Here is a 6,629-nt window from a genome sequence, read left to right on the forward strand (position 1 = left end):
TTTGGATTAGTGTTTCTCGAACTCCTACTTCCCCTATACTAATCCAATAAAGGAACACATTCGGCAGGGCCCCTTAGACAGACTTAAATAATTGTTTCTGTAGTATGTTTTTAAAGTTTTCTAGATCAAGATTATATTTTTGTTTTCATCCCTTATTGGAATTTTATTTTAGTTCTCGAAACAAACCAAAACAAAATTATGTATTGGTCGTTTGGATACTTTCTCGATGAAACTTACTTCATCCTCAGTTTGAAAAATACTGTTCCACACAATTTTATATGTAGAAAGCTTCTGAAGGTGTCAGGCGATTCCAATGTCAAACAATTATCTGTACAACTGCATGGAGGCTCGATTTTTTGTTAGATTCGCGGTGATTTTTAATTTTGAAACGCCTTAAAACGCGAACGATTTTTGAGCAAACGTCCTTCGAAACTTGAAACTTCCGGAAGTATTCCTCGGAAGAAACAAAGTTCCAAGGTTTCAGACACGAGTACATTGTGCCGTAACTTTCCAAGAACGACAGAAATATTCATGAATTCCTCATGGTCACCGGGAAGACCATCTTCTCGCTCTGTTTGAGTGTACGTCGCAACACGTTGCCTCGTGGACCGGGAATCCACGGTAAATCTGCATTATGCACAATTGCGGCGCCTCAGGAGTAGTCACAACCCACTGTCACACTTTGTACTTCAACGCATGCACACAGCAATGCGCAAAAGTTTACGAACAGTTGCTGGGAAACTAATTACAATAAGTTAAAAATGATGATGTTAGGAAATTGTAAGTACTTCAGGCTCAACAATGTTGATAATATATTTATTAGTCGTACAATTAGTTATGGAAAGGAAGGAAATGGTTAGAAAGCTACACTGTTTAGTGCTTTCTTTGTGGCTCTTTGGTTTATCTAACTAGGAGGCACAGTAATTTCAAAACTTCAAATTCAGCAATGATGTATCTCATCTCGGTATTAATATTTAATTTCCATTAATACCAAGATTGGAAACATTGAACTAAGAACCTGAAGGATTAGAAAATGAAACTTTAACTTACAACTTTGTATGCTCTGATATTTTTGTTTTCATCGTACTTGGACTCCTGAAATTCATTTTAGGCATTCCTCTCTGTCAAAGAGTTTCGATTGAACAGTTTGAAAACTTTTGCGCATCGGTGGGCAAGTCAAACGAAATCGTAACACTTGTTCGAGGCGGACACGTCGATTAACCCAAACCAGCAGCCGTTCTATCGTCATTTAACGATGCTTGATCATCACGCGCATCGTAGCCGAGCAGGTGTAAAGAATCGCAGCTTGTTTGTAATTTTGTAAGTTTTATAATACAATAACACTTTATACAATGAAAACGCCTCTTGATAATCAATCGTACGTCGTCGCCATGCATTCGAGACTCGATCTTCGATCGGGGTACGGCGATGGGAAACTCCCAGTTTCCATTACGCCCGTAACAGCGAATTAATCGTGACAAATTCATGCACCTGCGTCACCCTGTACATACTAGTGCATACCATGAAGCCTCGATCGATCGGATTTACAGAGTTCCACAGTTAGAATCTAAACTTTTCCTGCTCGTTAATGGAGGAGCGCGATTGTGGCAAATTATCACCATCGTGGATATTCATGGCCATTAGATTCGAAAAAAAAAACATCAAATTCGATTGCTTTTTATTTTGATTACAAATTTAACGCAGACGAACATTTAATAGTTGAATTAACTGTTTTTTAAATCAAATCTTGGAAATGAGTATGTAGTGAATCTGACGTTTGAGTAAATCTTTTGTTATTTTATAATTAATTAAAGGTCTCCGTTAACATAGGGCCTGGATAAATAAAATAACAAACATCAGGGAAAGAATATTTGAACAGAGTTTCCCATTTCTGTAAAACCTGGTTAATTTCTTCAACAAGCATAATTTTACTCTCCGATCTAGAATTTCCTGCAGTCAATCTTGAATTAAACTTTCAACCCTTACTTTACAAAGATCTTAATCAGGGAAACATTAAAAATTTGCCTTGCAAGGAAGTAAAGTTCCTTTTATTCAACCCAAAGGACTCCGTTTCTTTCCCTGTGCCTTTATTTTATTCAATCAGATACCCGCAGAATATTCAAGAAGGGTTTATGAAGGTTTTCGCAGTCCAGACACGTGTCTAGTTTTGACGGTTTGCCGAACCTCTTCGAAATTCGCTTGCAAAGCGCAGTTTAACTTGGCACGGCTGGTTTGAAACGGTTAGTCCAAAGTCATGCAAAAATATTAACTCTTTTCGCTCCGAGGTTTCATGGGAGAACATCGATATCACTTAGATAACAGAGAAAGCCCTCTTTATTATTATTTTTGCTTCTTTCAGACATCCCTGGCTTCGATCAAACCATTTATTATAAATAGACTACGTATGTTTATGCAAATTCATATCTTTTCTTATGTTATTGATACTTGAGATATAAACGAAAGTATGTCTTATTTTCCAAACAATGTAACATGTATTTTATTATTGATGCTTTATATATTTTTGCATGTATGCACATCCTCAATTTTTTACATTTTCACTTGCCATAAATGCACAAATGCAGTCTAATTATAATTAAATGATCCATTCAAGTAGCCAGTAAATATTTCATACTATTTTCACTTCATAATTAATATTATGTTCCCTTAGCAAAATTCTCCTTCAACCATTCTGAACAGAAAATTCCATACGCGTGTAGGGGTTTGTACAATTCAGTATCAATCGACTGCTTTAATTTCGAATTAATCATCGCGTCTGCAGGGGGGAAGAAACACTCCATGAAAAAGCTCCCTCAAGCTTCTTACATTTTTAGGGCTTAGATTTATCTGCCGACACACGAAGAAAAACGGGAATGACGAGGACGATTTAATCGACCATCGCAAGTTTAATTATTTCCTGATTTTTACAAAAAGATCCCTAAAAAAATTCCGAGTAAAAATCCACCATTCGAATCGCAATCGTTTCCATAAATTCAGAGAACAATCTATCGGACAATCTCTCCAGAAATTTATTTTCCTTGAGCACCAAACGTTGCAAGCTTTCTCCACATCTAGAGAAAGCATCTGCTGGAAATATTAATTCAATCCCCTTCGGAGTAAAATCGTGGAATGGCTTCCCCTAATAAATCAAGATTTTTGCCTTGGCTGCCTATTATTCATAACGGACGTGTAAAATTTTTTTCTGCATCCTTTACGGATGGTATTATCGGTTTTATTGCCGGCAGCGTTTCCTTCCCATAATCGTGATTGAAACTTAGAGTTACGGCCGCGAGTGCACAACGAATTTCGCTGTACCACGAGGAGCTTTTTTCCGCGTCGAATCGCGGGTGGGCGTTTTTCGTTTACGCCGATTAAATTGTAGGCGGACTCGTACGTTTCCGATAAAAATAATTCATCTTCCCTCGGGTCTCGAGAGTGAAATTTTTGCGAATGCATTTTCTAGAATGGCTGAGGCGAGAAACGTTGAAACTTAAATTGTATCATCGTGGGCACAGTCTGGTGTGCAAACCGTGAATTCCTTGTACGCGAACGAAGACATCGAACTTTGCACAAACATGATCAATCCGTTGTATTGTGACGTGTAATGGTTAAAGTACGAAGGCTGGGAAAGTGTTCGAATTCTGGTTAATAAAATACTGTGCATCACATTGCAGTAGATTAGATCTTGCAGTATCGCGTCACAATATATCATAATGTATTGCATCACAACGTAGCATATTAATTTCCTTTAAATATCATCGTATCACATGACGCTATACTAAATTATATCGCATTATGCCACATCACAATACATCACAATATAATACATCACAACGTAGAATATTAATTTGTCTAACACCGCATCACATCACAGCATATTACTTTTCCCAATATCACACCACACCACATTATGCTATTTTACATCACAATATATCACAATTTGTCACATCACAAAGTGGTACGAATACTACAAGTGTTCGAATACTTTCCCGACTCACTGTATATAAACTCGACTAACAACTTGAAAATATGTAGAGTAAACGTCAAACTCTGTCGTTTTGATAACTATACGGAAAAATGATACTAGAATAACTAAATGAATTTGTTGTTGCTTTTCACTATTTCAACATTTTGATAGAACTCTTTAATGAAGCTTCTGTATATCTAAAATTGATAATCATTCAAAAAACAAATTTCTGTTTTTTCCATTTATCTTAGATAAGATAATTAGAGTTACGGTACCACATTCTTTCTGTTGTATTTTTGTGAGCCTCCTACTTTTCACAGGTCCCTAACTCACCCATTGGGTATCGTAATTTTCCACTTAATTCAGACTCGTAACCACAGTCATTTTCCAAGTACGTTATCGCGAGGTTGCATTGCCACGTCAACAATCGTGACGTTAATTTTAGAAACCGCTGTAATAATGGGATCCACTGTCACCATCCTCCGCGTCTCGACGTTCCTAGATTCCCACAATTAGTGTAACCATGCGAAACCCGGGTGACATTTCCGTGTTTCCGCAATAATGCTCCTAATAAGTAAAATGACCTAGTGGGTTCCTTCTACTTTGATGAAGCTAATGGAACTGATTGCGTAGAGTAACTTTTATTTTAGGTACGATATTCAATTGATCAATTGTTTCACTTTTCTTCCGATAGTTTCTCATACTCAGGTACAAACTTATGGGTTCATAAATAATTTTTCTAAATATAGCTAGACTTGTACAGATTTAAGATTCATGGCTTCAATTGAACCACTCACTTACTTCTCTCATTCATCATCCACTGCTCACATAAAATTCTGAGAAAGATGATAGAAAATTCAGTTAGTTTAGAATTAGTGACATAATCAATGCTTCCATGTTAGTTGATTTTAGTCGGCAGGAACCACAGTTTCGAAATAGCCATTGCCATGAGATTCAAATAAATGGTTCCCAGAGTAAGAAATGATTGGTTACCGTGGTCTTGAACGGAAATTCCGAGGTTTTGGGCGGGGTTTCCACATAACTCATTGCTTTGTCCCGAAGTTCCCCCTTCCACTAGTGGTTGGCAGAAGATGCTTTTCACCGAGTTCGTTCTAATGTCGCCGTGAAATCCGATCGCAATTTTGGAAGGGAGCTTGGTCATCTTCTCGAGCAGATAATGTTGACTAAGCAGGCCACTCCAGTGGGATTCTTCTGACGTTTCATGGCGACGTTCAGCTATGACTCTGGACACAGTCTGTCGTGAGTCATACTCGTTCAACAAAGTCCAGGTTGATTTAGAAAAAAAATAGAAATGAGTCAATATTGTTGATAAATATTCTTTTTAAGGGGCAAATTGAATATTGAAAAGGAATGATTAAATAACAAAAGACTGTTACTATTACAGAAGATGTAACAAATAAAAGTTATACTTTTTGGAGGACATGTGTATGTAAATTAATGGGAAGAATGTTTAAAAGAAAATCTAATTTTTGCTTCTTCCTTTCTCGAGAGATTTTCATTTTTCATTACGAAATAATAAATTAAGTTACTTCACACTAGCTCCAATAAATGAATCGTCAGAGTGCTTATCTGTAATTTTAATCAGAACAAATGACAGATCATAATTTCAGTGCCAATTTTTTAATCAAGCTGTAGAATTCTAAGAGCGAAAATAATTTCAAGAGAGAATGTTTGAAGTCTGCGCATAAACAATATCGACGTGCACGTTTCATTTCGCTCGCAGAATGAAAGGAACAATATTTGTAACGCGGCTGCCTGTATAGACAGTTTAATTTCGAACACTCCGAGTCTAATGCGTTGAATATGCAAATAGACGTTGTTCTAGAATTCTTGTTCCAATAATGCAGCGAAACTGCTCCCTTTCGTTCGATATCGTGCACCGTGGAGATCACCCTGCCCTAAATAGTTGTTCATCTTCGAATTCCTGCGGATCACAGAGCAGACCTAATTGGCAATTGCTTTGGGGATTAGTAGAATTCTATTGGTCGATTTTGTTGGTTACATGAAACTTATGAGCGAGGATTGTTTAAAGGGATGTAGCTTTGAGCCTCGATCTTCAAGGCAGTTCATTTTTTTAAATATTATGTGTGGGATCGTAGTGCTACCAATCAAATTAACTAGCCAACTTCTCAGTTCTGTATAGTACCGAATCAGTATTAATGTTGGGAGAAAAACAGATTAGTTTTCGAAGGAATATGAGACGTACTAGGTCAGACATTTCAATGAGCCTTCCTGAGGCCTGTGCGTAACAAGGAATAATATTTAATTGACAATATTCGATTTTGATGAAATTTGACATAAAAGAAGAGCAATGAAAAATATTATTCATTCCTTATCTTTCTGACTAAATATTTATTTTAGTTTTTATTTAACGACTTCATTTTTCATATTACACAGAAATAAAATACAAACACGAGCAGGGTGAAAGAACAAAGTTTAATACTTTATTACAACTTCATTTAAATATTCATGCTCTAGGAGCTCATAAGAGATTTACATTAACATGTCTAAAAGTAATGAAAATAGGAAAAGATTTTGTTGAATATGAACGAACTCTAGTAAGGTCATTCCATGCATTTTTAACGTTTCAACCATTTTGTCTTAGTCCTCCTCAGAAAGAATATAACAAATTAACGTGGGTATA

Source organism: Hylaeus anthracinus, unplaced genomic scaffold, assembly GCF_026225885.1.
Source record: "Hylaeus anthracinus isolate JK02 unplaced genomic scaffold, UHH_iyHylAnth1.0_haploid 11982, whole genome shotgun sequence".
NCBI lineage: Eukaryota > Metazoa > Arthropoda > Insecta > Hymenoptera > Colletidae > Hylaeus > Hylaeus anthracinus.